General features: G+C 40.8%; 1 protein-coding gene across 1 annotated transcript in view; it reads right to left on the bottom strand.

Moving 5' to 3' along the window:
* Window positions 1-17156, bottom strand: part of SNTG1 (syntrophin gamma 1) — a 275551-nt gene that overhangs the window by 244001 nt on the left and 14394 nt on the right. The window lies entirely within an intron of this gene.

Raw genomic sequence — 17156 nt, 5'->3', positions numbered from 1 at the left:
AACACTTCAGAAACTTGGACTGTTATGGCAGATATGTTTTGAGTGCAATTAAGGTTTGCTTGTTTGAAAAATGAAAATTATTTAAATCAGGAGAATTATTGGAAAATTCTGGAAGTACTGATGTCAACAGCTAGTAGTTTATCATGGACTGAGTAGTATAAAACCCAGACTAATCCAAAAGAGGCTGTTTTTTTGCATTTGTTTTGATTTCTTTGTTTTGTGTAATGCTGTTTAGTTTTTTCTGGTTCTAACTTGCAATTTGTCCTGCACACTAAGGTTTCCAAAATAGAAGGTTATCATAATGTGTGGTTACTGAGCTACTAAAGCCTTACATTACATATGAATTTAAGAGTATAGACTTATTTTGTGCATGTCTTTCAGGGCTGACATTAAGGCTGACAAGATAATGATTAAGAACCAGATCCTCCAGTAGCATAAACAGGAGTAGCTTCATAGAAGTGATTCTAGTCCTAAGGGAGAAAGCAAAAGTATCAAAGGAGTATGTAGGCCCACAGTAAAATGTAAGTAAGTGCAGAACGAGAAAGAGGAAACTGTAGTAGAAATTCACCCCCCCACCCCACTTAAATGAATGCTATTTACAAGTAATTTAGAGTGAATGCATATAATAGCCTACACTGTGTGCTACATACAGTAATTGCTGGGCACAGCAGAGTAGGGAGGATGCAAAGGAGTGGCTTGTGGCTTCCCTATTCTCGGGCTGGTTCTACATTGGAGGCTCTTCTATATTATACTCACTGCCTGCCTCTCTCAGATAGCTATCATTTAGTGAAGAACAGCCAGAATGCAGTATCCAAGGCAACAAGAGGAATTTGTGAGCAAGATAAAGATTGCAGAAAACATGAGAAAGGAGCTCATGTTTATCCATAAGTCAGAGACTAGAAACATATAATGTTGAGGCAAGAAACATTATAATTTTTAGTTTACTCAGATTAATGTGCCAAGGAAGTTTCACAGGTCTAGGAAAACCTATGAGACCTAAGTTGGATATTTGAACAATATTCTTTGTAAACTTGCCGAACTGAGTTTACCCATGAAAAGGAGACTCCGTCACAACAAGCATAAGAGATTCACATGTTGTTTAAATGTCCACCTGTGAAGCAATGTCCTAGCAACCTAAGATTTCCAAAAGTGATTACTAGTTTTGGGTACCCAGACTGAGACACTTTAATGCACCCTGATGTTTAGAAAGTACTGATCACCAACCCTTTAAAAACTTAGTTCCCTTTAAGGTGTCTCATGACGGGCACCCAAAAATTGAGACAGCAGCACCAAATTACCAGTCATTTTTGAAAATACTGTCCACACAGCTTATTGAAAGTGAATTATTATTTTATGAGAGTAGTATTTAAGGGCTTTAATTAGGACCAGGGACCCAGAATGCAAGGTATTGTACAAACAAGAATGCCTATAGTCTAGGTTTATGAAAAGATGCAACATGTGAATAAAACAGACAAGCCAGAGTGGGAAGTGAAATGAGCACACAAGATAAATATAAAAAGATTATATTTTGTATGGCAGTGAGTCTCAGTTGGCCACTTACAGATGTTAAAAAATTGAATATTGGGTAAATGAAGTGTGGAATACTGAAACACTGAAATGAAATATATATACACATACATACACACACATACTAATGATCACATTTGCCATTAGTTAATAAAATAAAATATTAAAGCTTCTCTTGTTCTCTAATGTTAATAATTATGTATGTACTTTGATATAAGAGAATGCACATGCATCTGTAACTGATGTGGGGAACAAACTCTGGGAGAAGAATTAAGACAGCAGTTAGCTGGTGCTCTATAGTAATTACGGTATTAATTAGTAACATTTTCTGGGTATTAAACTCCTGAAAGGGTGAGCCAGTAAATCTAGTGTGTTCTGTTAATTTTCCTATAGGTACTGTTTGAATTTCACTTGGACAAGAACCACAATATTCCAGAGCTCTTTATATAACTGATGCTCCAATTCTCCCTGCTACATCTTCCATGTTAAGACAGAAAAAGTGATGCTTTCAAACTGGGACTCTGGTGATTATGGTGGAAATGTTATTCTCCCTACATGATTGAGGCTTTTTTCAATACACACCTTTAAGTGTTATTTTCCTTACATTCACTACGAACATGAGGGGTAGCTTCATAGTGAATGGGTATAGATGTGGAAGGGTGGTGAATAAGACTGCATGGAAAAGAAGGAAAAAACAAGTATGTGAGAAAAGGATAAGGGATTAGAAGAAAAAAAATGAGTTCATGGCAACGATACAGAAAAAGATAACTAAAAAGAAGAAAAAGTATACCATACATACTGTAAGAATACAACAAAACAAATATAATGGACCTGTTGGCAACAGTGGCAGAGACAAAGCTGTATTGACATTTGAAGTTAAAATCCTCTATGTTCATACTTCAGTGGATTTATTGCCTATCATTATAGCACTACAATTTTACACAAGAATTGAATGTTCATGCTGTTTGTTTAGTGAAATATTTACTAGATGCTTCAAAAGGAACATTTTTAAAATGTTCTCATTTTGAATTTTTGTCCTGTTTTTGATTGCATGTATTTGGATTCCTCGACATGAAGAACCACTGTACCCATAAACTCTAAACTTCGCAATTACTCTGACAGAACATCTTAGGCACAAGCCACTTGTGACATTTTAAAATTAAATACATAATTATACCATTGAATTATGACCACGGCCAAGAGCAGTGCTCAGATCTGCTAACTACTTCCATTTTGTGATGCTGCCAGTTTGCTTCATCATTTCTGCTCAACTCGCACACCATGAAGGCAGGCTAAGTGGCAAGGGTATGAGAGTGGACTATGGGAGACAGATGGCCCCCATTATGCCAGCGGAGACTTGGGCATAGTGGAGCTCCCAGCTCCTCCACACTTACATTGAGTAAGGAGAGTGATTGGCCTAGACTACTATGTGCTGTATAACTATACATATAACTGTATATGTTATATGTACAGTTATATAAAAATTCCCCTCTCACCCCTATGGGTGGTATGTGTCTTCCTCAACCTCGGGTCCTCTACCAGAGGCCTGGGAGTTTGAGGGTTCTGCGCAGTATCTTAGCTGTTCCTAGCACTCACTCTTCTGGACAGAGAGCTCTGGAGTTGTTCCTGGGATCTGTTGGAGCCACTCCCACTTAGGAGTCACAGCCCAAGTCCCTACCACCACTGGACACTTTGGCCTCACTTCCACATCCTCTCTAGTTCCTCTTTCAGGCCCTGGTACTTCTCCAGCTTCTCATATTCCTTCTTCCTGATGTTGCTGTCTTGGCACTTGCTATATCTTATCAGCACCGCTGTCTTTGCTCCTTGTCTATTACACGATGTCTGGTGATTGGCCAGTACTCTGCCTGTCCGTCTGGATCTGGAAGTCCCACAGAACTTAGCCCTGCATTCTCTCAACCTTCTGTGGAATCTCCATCTGGTCTTGGGAGGCTCTAGCCCATACGCTGTGCAGATGTTCCTGTACACAATGCCAGCCACTGGTTGTGCCGTTCAGTGTATGCTGTTCCTGCCTGCACTTACACCATGCACTATGTTTGGACTGTCTCTGAGGCCTCTCTGCACAGTCGCACTTGGGTCCTCCTAGTGTGGTAGACCCCTGCTTCAATGGATCTGGTGCTCAGTGCCTGTTCCTGTGCTGCTATGATCAGTGCCAGTGCTGTCTTTTAGTCCAGCCCTTTCCAGCCACTGAGGATTGTCCAATGTCAGCCACCTAGCTATCTGTTGATGGTACATCCCATGCAGGTCTTGTCTTGCCATGGCACTCTTTCTGCTTGGTCCTCCTCCATGTCTGCTGCTGCCTCAGGCATTCTTCAGCAGCTCATCTTTGGGGCCATCTTACTGATGTATCTCCTGGATGTTCGCGGTTTCATCCAGGACAGTGGCTTTGATGCCCACCAAGCCCTGCTCGCCTCTTTCCGGCTGGAAATGAGAATGCTACTACACAGTAGACCAATGAGAGGGGATTATGAAACGTATGAGGGGACGTGGATGGACCAAATACTACATCCACACTTACTGAGAAACAGCTAGTTACCCAACTCTTTAACATAGTAAAGAGGAAGCTGCTCTCACCTTGAATAGACAACTCCACTATTACATCCAGACTCAGAAGACCTGGAAGAACAAGTGGATGTGCAGCCCATACCTGAAGCTGAAACTTCACTGCACCTCCTCCGTTGCAGAGCACAGCAGCTGATATGAGGCATAAGATCATGGAGAAACTAGCTACAGTCCAATCCTCGAGACCGATTACAAGGCTCAGTGGAGAAGTACCATCAATAGTAGTTAGAAGATGCCATAGAGCCCTCTACAATCCCTACTACACCATAATCCAAACCAGAGACGATATATAGCTACAGCCTTCGTAACCTGAATGAGTGCTTGGCTACACGACAATTGAGAGAACAACATATGTACCACCCTGGAAAGGTTGAGAATAAGATCAAGGTGACTCGGAGAGAAGTTAGTCAGCTGGTGGAACTACAGAGTAGTGTTAGAGTTAAGGATAAGACTCAGCTACTGAAAAATACAAGGGCCTGACTCCTCTGAAGCCCTTTAGAGACTGCTAAACAAGCTCACATCACTACCTAGCTAAGGAACAGCTAGAGAAGCAGAGGCAAAAAGAGTAATATGCCTGTTCTCTAAAGACATCCAATGTACTCCCAACTGCAGTGCAACACACAATAACACAAAGCCACCACACTAAAATGAACATGTCGAAGAACATATGGGAGAAAGAGAAGACTCATAACAGTGCAAAGTGGCGCAGACCTGAGACAGAGCACAGCAACTCCCAGAACAGGAAACCAGTCACCACACAGTAGAAGACATCCAGCAGCGGCAAGAACATGAGAGCTGGACAGCGCCTGGACCAGACATGATCCACACCTACTGGGTAAGAAATTAACAGCAGTGCATGAACGCCAGCAGCACAGATGAACCAGCTGCTAGCAGCAGGCTCCCACCAACTGGCTAACACAAGGAAGGACAGTGCGATCATGAAGACCCTGCAGGGAACAGAACCCTCCAACTAGCGCCAATAACGTGCCTCCCACAACATGGAAAGTCCTTCAGGCATTATAGCTGCCAAGCTACAGACCACATGGGCCAGTACATGAGCACAGCTCAGAGGGCATTGGAACAACACAGAGGCTCAAACACCAGTTGCTCGTAGATAGAGCAGTCGCCCAAAACCAAGGTCTAGAAGACCAATCTGAGCACAGCCTGGATGACTACAGGAAAGCCTATGACTCAATGCCGCACACGTGGATCTGTGAATGTCTGGCGCTATACAAAGTCAACAGGACACTAAGGACCTTCCTCAAGATCAAGGACTATGGAAGACAACACTAGAAGTCAACTCAAGGCAGCTTGCACAAGGGCCTCAAGTGTGGCATATACCAAGGTGATGCATTGTCCCCGCTGCTGTTCTGCATAGGCTTAAACCCCTCAGCCAGATAATCACAAGGACTGGATACGGGTACAGGTTCAGGAGTGGAACTACCATCCACCTCCTCTACATGGATGACATCAAGCTGATGCAAGAATGACGAGACATCGACTCGCTAATCCACTGACGCGGATCTCAGTGAGGATATCGGGATGTCATTCGGACTGAGAAGTGTGGCCGATGGTAGTGAAGAGAGGGAAGGTAGTCAAGACGATGGGTGGAACTACAGCGGGCCACTAGCAGACATACAGACCAGCTACAAGTACCTTGGCATCCCACAGTCACATGGAAACCACGATGAGGAAGCAAGGAAACAGCAAATCCAAGTATCACCGAAGGATAGACAGGTCTGAAGAGCCAGCTCAGTGGGAAGAACAAGATCCACGCCATCACAGATACGCCCTGCCGGCATCAGATACCTGCCGGTATAGTGAGCTGGCCAAAGGAGGACTGGACACTGCCGACGTGAAGCCGGAAGCTCCCACAATGCATGAGGTTTCCACCCCAAGTCCAACACCAGAGACGTATACCAGCCGGAAGAGGCGGGCGGGGCTGGTGAAGTGGATGGGATGTGGAAAGTGAAGGCCAAGTGGTCCAGTGGTGGTGAGAGAGTTTGGCCCAAGATGAGCGCTGAGAGAATTGCCTGAGGCAGCAGCAGACATGGGAGGAAGACCAGCAGAAGAAGTGCCATGGCAAGACAAGACCTGCATGGGATGTTACCATCACAGATAGCTGAGGTGGCTGACATGGGAATCCTACCAGTGGCTGGAACGAGCGGACTAAAGACAGCACTGAGGCACGATCATAGCAGCACAGGAACAGGCACTGAGCACCAGATCCATTGAAGCGGGGTCTACCACACTAGAGAGGACCAAGGGTGCAGACTGTGCAGAGAGCCTCAGAGACAGTCCAACACATAGTGGCAGGATGTAAGCTGCAGGCAGGAACCAGCATACACTGACGGCAAACAACCAAGTGGCTGGCATTGTGACAGGAACATCTGCACAGCGTATGGGCTAGAGCTCCAGAACAGATGGAGATCCAGAAGGTTTGGAGAATAGCAGGCTAAATCTGTGGACTTCCAGATCAAGAGCGGACAGGCAGGTACTGGCCAATCAACCAGACACGTGGTAATAGACAAGGAGCAGAAGACAGCGGTGCTGATAGATATAGGCAGTGCCAAGTGACAGCAAACATCAGAAGAATATGAGAAGCTGGAGAATACCAGGGCTGAAAGAGGAACTAAGAGAGATGTGGAAGTGAAGGCCAAATGGTCCCAGTGTGGTAGGAGCACTTGGGCTGTGACTCTAAGCTGGGTGAGTGGCTCCAACAGATCCCAGGACAAGAGAGCTCTCTGTCAGAAGATGCAGTGCTAGGAACAGCTAAGATACTGCGCAGAACCCTCAAACTCCCAGGCCTCTGGTAGAGGACCCGAGGTTGAGGAAGACACATACCACCCATAGGGGTGAGAGGGGAATTTTTTTTTTTTTTTTATATATTACTATAAGGTAAAAGGGGGGAAATCTCCTATTGAATATGCATCGAACATAGCGGCATCAGTGTAATGTATTATAAATGTGGCATCTCAGCCTGGGGGTGGTAGGAGAGAGCGATGTAGTCCTTGGGAGGTGCCAGAATGATGACCACTGGTGATGAAGGGAAAGATGATGGTGATGAGGAAGATAATGACTTCAGGCGATGGTGTGATTATATGGATGTGCAGATGTACATTCTGTAGTATCTCTATTTACTTTACTGAACTGGGTGTTTGTGACTGTGCTAAATGTATTTATAAACTATATTTGTAAATATAAAATAGTTCTTATAGTGTAAGTGTTGCAACTGTGCACATCAGGGTTTCCCAACTATATAATAATTTGAATAATATTGAAAGATGAGGTCCGCTCTGGCCAATTTGCACTAGTTATACAGCACCAGTATAGGTGTTTAGTATTTCAAAAACAAAACAAACACAAAACCACTCTGCCCCTGAATATCTGATGCTCACTGAGAAAGCTTTTCAAGCACTATAATAATACTGGACCTGATTGTGGGGCAAGAACATGTCAACCCTCAAAGTGATAACTGAGGACTCTTAAATAATCACTATAATTAATACATAATCTAAAGATCAAGCAACAGATATTCAAATTCAAGTCAAATTCAATTATAAGAATGGTAAAAAGTAAACATTAGAGAAGGGTAAATATAAGTGAATCAAATTTATTCAATTTTTGAATATATTTTTTTTCTTACAATTACCTTAGTTCTGAAGAATAATACAGCTTGGACATTGCCAGTGAAAGCTTCCTTAACCCTGAACGAAAAGATAGTTCATCTTGGTTTTTCTACTGAAACTGGCAACAAAGATGCCAATTGTGTGGGTGATTTTTGTAATGTGGGTATTAGTCATCTAGGAAGAGGATTGAGACTATCAACTCTTTTCACAAAAGCCACCAAAAAGCCATCGGATTGTGGTAACTTTGGTTTACTTACAGCTTGGACAGCTTTTAACGAATGACACAGAACTGACTGATCTAAACAACTATTATCTAGAGACAATCCAGTCCCCTCTATTTCTCTGCATCTATTGAAAAATGTGACTCATTATAACAATGTACTGGAACTGCCATTTACTAGGCCAAATCTGAAAGATCAAAATAGCCTGCCGCTTCTCATAGAAATGGGGTCTTTTCTTTTATCAGAAAGTCTAATGACGCAAAGCAACACAAAACTCCTCAAAAGCCAAACCATCATTAATTAGTTAGTATATCAGTGATCTCAGCTTATTATCATATACGTCCATTCATTACCATGGCACTTTTGTGGTTAGGTATCACATTTGTTATCTCTGTACTAACTGCTTATTTCACTTCTTTCCAAGTTCCAAGCTGTGGTGTATCTGTTAAGTTTAAAAGGGTATGAACTTAGGAAAGGCCCAGTGACAACCTGCTTTAATACCTCTTCTATGTTAAAGGTTGCAGCCATATAGAGACCTTATGCTTTAGCTCACCACCATCTATCCAGGTGAAAGGTCCCAAACAAATGTATGCTAACTTTGCCTTACTTCAACATACAGGATGTAGCCAGCAGGTCCCTTGTGTTACAGCCAAAATATATTCTAATATAAACCTATTATAATACAACAAATAATCAAACCCATAAGAAAAAATATATAGGCAGGCAAGCCGGCTAGCCATAGATGTATCTCATGTACCTGTTATGCACATCAATTTGTTGCCAGGACTCACGTAGCTGTGGTCAGAACTTCACTTTAAACACTATTTTCAGCTCCCCAAATTCTTGGGGTTTTCTGTAGGGCCATTTATCTGTGCAAAGTTTATCTGTTCAAAGTTCATAGGCTAACTTGCTGAAGCTAACATCTTACAGGATTCTTGCATTGCTGCTGAATATAATGCAAAGCAGAATATAATGCAAAGACAAACTAGCCCACTGGGCTCCATACATATGGAAAGCTAATTTTTAAGCTTCCACACTCAAATACTCATGGAAAACAAATTAAAATTCACTTTTAGCAAGTGTCCAAAACTAAAATGTATACTTGAGGAAGGTGGAAAAATACTATATGATTTATCTGACTAGTCACAACTAAGCAACATTGTGAATTTTCAATTTAAAGTAACAAATAGCATAAATTATTTTTAAACAAATATCTTCAAGAAAGAGTGATATTTGTGGAGACTCTACAAACAAAAAGAACTAAAATTATTCAAGTAAATTATCTGTAATTTGTTCATCTCTATTCTAAAAAAAATCATACAGCCCTTGTCTATGAAGCTATCAATCCATTTGTTTTCACAAGTGGCAAAGTGAAAATAAGAAAAAATAAATATAGATTTGTGATGGTATTTGCTTATTCTGATAAGAAGAAGTCATGACTGATGCTTATGACTGGGAATCAGGAGATCTGGTTAATAGTAATTGCAACAACCTTCCTTTTCTGACAACATTGTAAAAAGCTACTCTTTCGTACCTCAGATTTTTCATCTATTAAATGGAGTAAATATTCCTTTTAAATCTGTTTGTAAAGCTTAAACCGAAATGACGGATGAGCAGTGCTATAATACTCCAAGGTGTTGTTCTGTGCATTTCCAAAAGTGTGTCTTAATACCAGAATTAGTCATTGACATTCAACACATTAACTAACTACACATTATCCCTATGAATCTAGCCAAAAGATCCTAAATCAAAGAATGCTGCAAAAATGTACCTCTAGGTATTAAATTATAGCTTGCTATGAAACAACACAGAATTAGATCAGTCAAACTGAATCAGTCACCTGTGCCTCATCATCATGGAAAGAATTTGAATTCTGGTGAGATTTGAACAGATGCCCTTTGGATTTTAAAGCAATAAGTCTGGCACTAAATCTAAGAAAATCACCAACAGCCATCAGTTATACTTGCTGTGATAATTTAACAATTAGAATAAGTCAAAGAAGTACAATTTCACACTACCCTAGGACTTTTCAGTGCACCCCTGAACTTCAGAAAAGCACTACAGAATACCAGTAATCAATGTCTTGTCTTGAGGAATTATAGCAATAGTTTGTCAGCCTGAACACAATATTTTCATAGCAGTCTTACAGAAAAAGAAGAAATCCTTTGAAACATCCATGGTTTTAGAGTACTCGGTTTTCATATTGTTGATTTTCTGGACTGGCATGGGGATCCACTTCAGAAAAATCCTCTTTCAGGGTAAGAATTAATAACTCTACAACATTCATTACAGAAGCAACAAGAATGATGCTACAGAACTTGGCGGCTCCTCATCTTGGTGAATTAGTGTTTTTCATAAAGTACTATTGTTGTAAGATGCCACTATCAAACACACCTTCTTGTGGCCCAGGAAACGTGTTGTCCTCTACTCCTTCTTGGTTCTCTCAATCATTTATTCAGACCTGAGCACTTCAAACAGATACCCCTTTTGTGGGACATATGATTTGTTAACTCTTTTAGAGTACAAAATGTAGCCCCTCTTTAGCTTCTGAAGTCAAAGCCTTTATGGGCTGTGTATGAGGGTTCAGGTAGGATTCCACTCTGACTTTCAGGAGTCTCCAGCCCTTCCCCAGGAGCTGGGTTGTACTTCAGGCCAGACACAGACCTCAGCTAGCTTCTTCCCATGCTAGCTCAGTTTCCCACATATATTTTGTCCTCCTTCTCAGGACTTGTCACAGTTGACTGGGAGAGAGTGGAGCCTTGCCCCACCCTGTGATAATCCTGGGCCCTAAAGAGACAGTAACAGGGTTTCTCCCTCAAACACTAAATAATTTTCCAGGACTACTTCCTCTTTACCAGTATATGCCTCTGTCATTTCCTAGGCCTTTGCATACATCAGAACTCCCCAAACCTTAAAGGCCCAAGTCATGAAATAAGGGTTGGCTCTACCATCCTTAAAGAGAACAGACCACCCCTGTTACAACTATGTTTTATAGTTCTTTAATTTGAATTTCAGATGTGTTACTGAAGTGCTGGGATGTTATGAATTTTCAGCTGCTTAACTTAACCATTTTGGTCTTGGAATTCTAAAAATTCTAAATCCTACTTCTATGGATGAGCCTAATGCACAGCCATGATTTATAACAAATATCAACAGTTTCAAGGGGGTTTACATTTTTTATTTTCTCCCTTGACCCTCAATTTATCCATTCTTACTACAGGCATCTTACAAAATCATAGAAATGTAGAACTGGAAGGGATCTTGATAGATTATTCACTCTCAAGTTGGGAGGAAAGCCACTCCACCTCATTGCATCAGGCAACAGTAATTGGGCTCAGGCCCTCTTGGCTGGGGCCAAGCAACAAGCAGTCTATAGCTTGCAGCCTCCTGGCTGGGGAAAACAACATTTAACAGTCTGGAGTTCTGGCATCCAGGCAGGGCAGAGCAATGAGCCATCTTTAGCCTAGAGCCTGCTGGCTAAGGCAGACAGCAATTGACAATCTAAAGCCCACAGCCTCTTGGGTGTGGAAAACAACAATCAAGGCACAGACCTTTAGGCCTAGAGTGAGTGTGTTGCCAATCTCCAGAGGTGGGGAAGTGGAAAAAGGGATGGGGGGAACCTGGGCCCACCCTACTCCACTGGGTCCCAGCCTAGGATTTTGTTAGCAGCAGGGGGGTCCCCACTGAGTCGGTGGGGAAACCAAAATCTGCTGCCTCGCTTCCCAGCAGCACAAGTCTGGTTCCCGTGGGTTTCTTCCTTCCCCACTTAGTTGGAGTTGCTCTGTCAGGCTGGGGTTCTGTCTCACCATGTTGCAGCTGGTTGGCTGCCACTTCTGGGGGTTCTTTGTCTCTTCACTCAGTAGGGCACTAGTCTGCTCAGCTGCTGGTTCAGAGTCCCACAGAAGGCTCAGCTCCCTACAAGAGACATCCGCCTCTTCCCCTGGTGCAACCTCAACTGAGCTGCAGGGCCTTCCTGTATACTTCAGTACTTCTGGGGAGGGGGTGGGGTGCAGAGAGTTTGGCTCCATGCACCGGGGGGGAGTAGTGGTCCCTCGGTCTCAAAGTCCAAAGAGAGACCACTCTGTCTCACTACAGTTATCTAGTCCAGTTCCCCGCAATGAGGGATATTAGAAGTATTATCTAGACACCCTGAGAGGTGTTTGTCTAACCTGTTCTTGAAAACCTCCAATGTTGGAGATTGCACAACTTCCCTGGGTAATTTCTTTCAGTGCTTAATTACCATTATAGTCAGGAAGTTATTTCTAATGTCCAACCTAAATCTCCTTTGCTGCAGTTTAAGCCCATTACTTCTTGTTCTATACTCAGCGGTTAAGGAGAACAATTTATCACAATGTATCTTAGAGCAGACTATCCATCTGCCTAGCTGAATTGATTAGACTTAAGGGCTGATGTTAAGAGACCCGGCGATTTTACTACCTGTGCAATATTTTGCCCCTCCCCCGCTTTTTTTTGAACAGCAAATAGACAGTCTCTTTCAAGTTTAAGTTCATTGTCATTCTAGCAATCTGCCAACAAAGAATTTTTAGAGGGAAAAAAAGATTCCTCTATTTCTGTATCTGACACAACTGAGAGTTTGTTTGTTTTATATTGTTTAGTTTTGATTTGGTTGTTTTTTTTAATAAAAAGGAGTAACTATCCCAATTCTTACTCAGCCACTCTCTTCAGCAGTCATGGAAGTTTCTAACAATTGCAAGTACCTCTCTTTATTTTTAAGATTGCAATACTATTCCACATCATACATTGACATTCTGTGATAGTCCAGTACTGTGAAAAGCATTTTTTTTCTGGATGTTGCTTACCTAATACTCATTAATCTTAATTTTATATTTTTCTCACCATAAATAACCATGAGTATTGGCTAGGAGAGTCAGTTGAGTTAGTGGAGCTACCTCCCTCTGCCCTTTGAGTTTCACAAAACTTTCTTACCTAATTGTAATAGATTTAGTACAAGTTGCTACAGAAAGGGAAAACTCTTCTTGAAAGATTAGCATTACTTTATTCCCATTCAGTTCACTTTTAAAAATTCTTTTTATATTTTAGCCACGTATTTAAAACATTATACAACAAAAGAAGGAAAAAGGTCCTTCATATCTCCCTAGCACTTAGAAATTAAAACCTCTTCTGCAAAAAAGATTAAGTGGACTTAATTAAGGCCTTCATTCTAATAGCAACTCACTCATATGAAGTAGTACCTCAAGCTAGTCCCATTGATTTCTGTGGCACTATTACTGGAGAACCGAGTTCAGGAAATCACTTAAACACCTGCTGAAGTTTGTCTCTGTTCAGGAAGGCATGTAAACATATTCTTCAATTTAAAGTTAAGAGTGTGCCTAAATAATAAAGTTATTGAGATGGGACCAAAGGAAGGTATTATTCCATTTGTAAGGGTAGCAACATCTGATCCTAACATACATTTTAAAATTAATTTTAAATATGTACTTATAAAGGATAAAAATGATTGCTACTATGTCGACTGGTTTGTAAAGTTTAACTGTATTATTGTTCTTCACTTACAATAAATATTTTTTCCTTTATAGGACATTTTATAAATGATTCAGTATTGGAAACAGATAAGAACACATCCATTTATAGTACCTATATTTTTTTAAAGAGGCTTAGATCATGCAAGTAACTGCAATGACATGCAAAGAACATCCTAACATTCATCAAGAACTAAATAAAACTAAAAAATCTGACAAGTAAAAGAAGAGGACCCCAAGGGACCAGTTTAATCAGCTTAGACAACTAGAGCACATGATTCAAAATGATTGAAATGGCCTATGACAAAAGGATAGTTAACAGTCTGTGAAACGTCTATCATCCTTAGTTAGAATGAACCTATTAATTTAGTACCTTGTCTTAATCCCAGACGAAATCAGGGTAAAGGGTTCAAAAATGTCTAGCCCCACAGTGGCACTGCCAAGAGAATAGAAAATCCTCATCATCACATTGATATATAGCACATGCATATTGATATAAACTATGCAATTAATCTGGGGCAGGATAATAAATTAAGCAAATCATTTGCTAACTTTTACAATAATCTTCTGAAAAGACAGAAGACAACAATTGTAAGGGAAAGCCTTCATGTGTAATGAAAAATATTAAATATGCATGCCATGAAATTATTTAAAATGCCAAGTTCAGCATACGTAATAGATGTCACAGCATATTAATGAAAGTCATTTTGGAAGTGATAAAATCTTTTAATAAATACACCCAGAACTGTCCTGGTGAAGTGGCAGTGCTGTAATGTGATGCTATTAAGGGAACAACCAAGGCCTGAGTTTGAACTTATGCTCCCTTCTGCCTGGGTTCACGAAGACTCAATGTGCTGCTGAGGGTAGTCTATGAAATGGAAGGTGCAGCCACAGATTGTATACAGCACTCCATGGTTGATGAAAGTGACAGCCACTCTCCCCATATAGTACACAAACTAACATCAGCAAACAGTGATGTACACACTTCATTCATACAGGACTGAACAGCCAAACGCTGAAATCACACTCTGAATGCAAATAACCAAGGCATTTATTGAGAGTGTGTCCGTATCCTTTCAGTGCATATAGGAAAGCCTATTTATTTACTCATATTGAGATTTTTAAAGAAGTGAAGGTGATTAAGCCACTCCTCTTCCCATTAATCTGTTCACCATATGCCTCTCAATAGTTCAACCACAGACTTTTTTGTCTCCGAAGGTGGGTAGAGAGAGGAGAATAATTTACTTTGGGGAGAGATCCAGGAGAGTTATTTTAGTACTGATGACATTTTGTTGGCTGATTTTTAATATATTGTTATTGTCACAGGGTGTCATGGTTCAGGAAGGTGGGGCTCCAATCCAGACCAGTTAGGGATTGTGTCACTGCCTGCACTGTAACCGCAGGTGCCTCACAATGTTTGGCTATTGTAGCTCCAAATACAGGCCACTTACAACCAGCCTATCAGCATGCAGGTCAAACCTTGAATGTCTTCTTGTCTGAAAATCCTTTTCTAACTTTGACAAAATGTTTGTGCTGTGTACAGATGCATCAGACACTGGTTTAGGGGCAGTACTAATGCACTCAGGGGAGAACAAGAAGAAATGCTCCATTGTTTTCTGAAGGAAGAAACTGATACCCACTGAGCTGAATTATTCTTTCGAAGTGAAAGAATGTTATGTCATTGTGTGGGCAGTCAAGCAGTTACAGCCCTATCTTTTTAGCAGAAAACTCAGGGTACTAACTGACCATTGCTCAGTAGTCAGGCTACACAAAACTAAAGGCTCCAATTCTAAGATACTATGGTGGAGCACCATACTCTAGGAATATAACATGGAAATTATACATGTAAAAGGGAAAATAAAATATGTTAGCAATTTCCCTGTCTGGCTAACCTTCCTGCAGCTTTTTAATGGAGGCAGTGTGACTGAAAGCACCCTACACAAGACAGAAAATATCTTATTGCCTGTATATCAATTGATGGCACACCCACATCTTGAATACTGTGTGCAGATCTGGTTGCCATATCTCAAAAAATATATATTGGAATTGGAAAAGGTACAGGAAAGGGCAACAAGAAGATTAGAGGTATGGAAAGTTTCCACATGAGGAGAGATTAATAAGACTGCAAATGACAGCTGCACCTTTGGGAGAGATCATGACCAAGGAGAGGGTCAGTCACCATCTTGCTGGAAGGCTGTGGGGAGAAAGCCCATCTTGAACAAAGCCTTAAACCAATACTTGCTAGATTAAATTCTAGACTGTTAGATGAATGTTTTCATTTTATTTGCTGCTACCATTTCTAACCTTCTCTATTATAGTTTAATTCATGTAAAATCCTATCTTCTTTTGGTAATAAACTTATTTTATTTTTAATCTAAGTCAATCTAGTGCTGTGTTTAAACTGAACTGTTTGGTAAATCCAGTTTATGTAATAAACTGTTGAATATTTACTCCTTAAAGGGGCAATGAGCCTTAATGTCTGAACTGTCTAGGAGAGGACTACTTATTGCAGAACACAGATTTTTGGGAAAACTGGGGGCTGGGAGCGTGTTGAGGTCACCCTGCAAGTAGTCACTAAGGCTGGTGGAAACTAGAGTGAAGTGGTGGATTGTAGACAGGCTGCTAGAGTCAGAACTGCTAAACCAGTGCTGCCTAGCACACAGATACGCTGGGAGTGACCTGCATGCTGGTAGGTCTACTGGGAGCAGCCCAGGTTGGGAGCCACAACAGCAAAGCACTGTAATGCACACAAGGCTATGGGGCAGGTGGTAACACAACCCCTTGCTGGTCTGGATTGCACCCCAGAATGTGAAAGTTATTACAATTTTATTTAGAGATACTATAAAATATAGGGGCACAACAGCAATGATCCTTTATTAATTAATACATACAGCAGTCCTAGAAAATTGACAGATACAGACACTGCGTAGTTCTCTCTCACAAGTTGTTACATGAAATCTTGTGATAGCTTCACTTAGTGGAATGGGAGAAGAAAGCATTTATAATTGTTGGGAGTAAACCTAAAAACCCCCCCTCTTAATATATAATTATAGTTTGTATGGAAAAGTCAATAGAAATGAATAGTAACTGGGTTTCATGAGTTCTGGATCCATCTTCTAAAATGTAATAAAAATATATATCCCAGGTATACAAGTCTGTCAGATAGAGAATAATATCGTTACATTAGGTTTTTGAACTAACAAATTCTATAGATCTCTAAAGTAATTTCTATAGCATATCATTAAACTATAGAACCACATGGTTCATGCCTATTAAACTCAAATTGCCATTTAAATGAGAGTACTTCTATACTTTTAAATGAGACTAATTCTGGCATTTCTATCCCCCAACAACAAACTGAAGAAACTAAAACTATGGTAACATATCATATATGGATGACTCAGCGATTATTGAACAGGCGTTAATGACTCCTAAAATAATACACTGCTCTAGTTGAACTCAAAGTGATAGCCACTGCATGGACACTGAACCTAAATAAAGTTCAGAGTCATGATAATATATTATGCAACCAATAGCAGCAGAGGGCATCATTCATGGATCCTGATCCATCAAAGCACCTAGCAACATGCATAATTTTTAGAATGTGATTAGTCCATTGACTTTAAAGCAGCTACTCACATATGTAATTGCTCTCAAGGATCTGGATCATGTAGCACCACAAGGAAAAACATTAGCCA

The sequence above is a fragment of the Chelonoidis abingdonii genome, chromosome 2, assembly GCF_003597395.2.
Source record: "Chelonoidis abingdonii isolate Lonesome George chromosome 2, CheloAbing_2.0, whole genome shotgun sequence".
Taxonomy (NCBI): domain Eukaryota; kingdom Metazoa; phylum Chordata; order Testudines; family Testudinidae; genus Chelonoidis; species Chelonoidis abingdonii.
The sequence above is the reverse complement of the archived record's forward strand: the minus strand, read 5'-3'. Positions and strand labels throughout refer to the sequence as shown.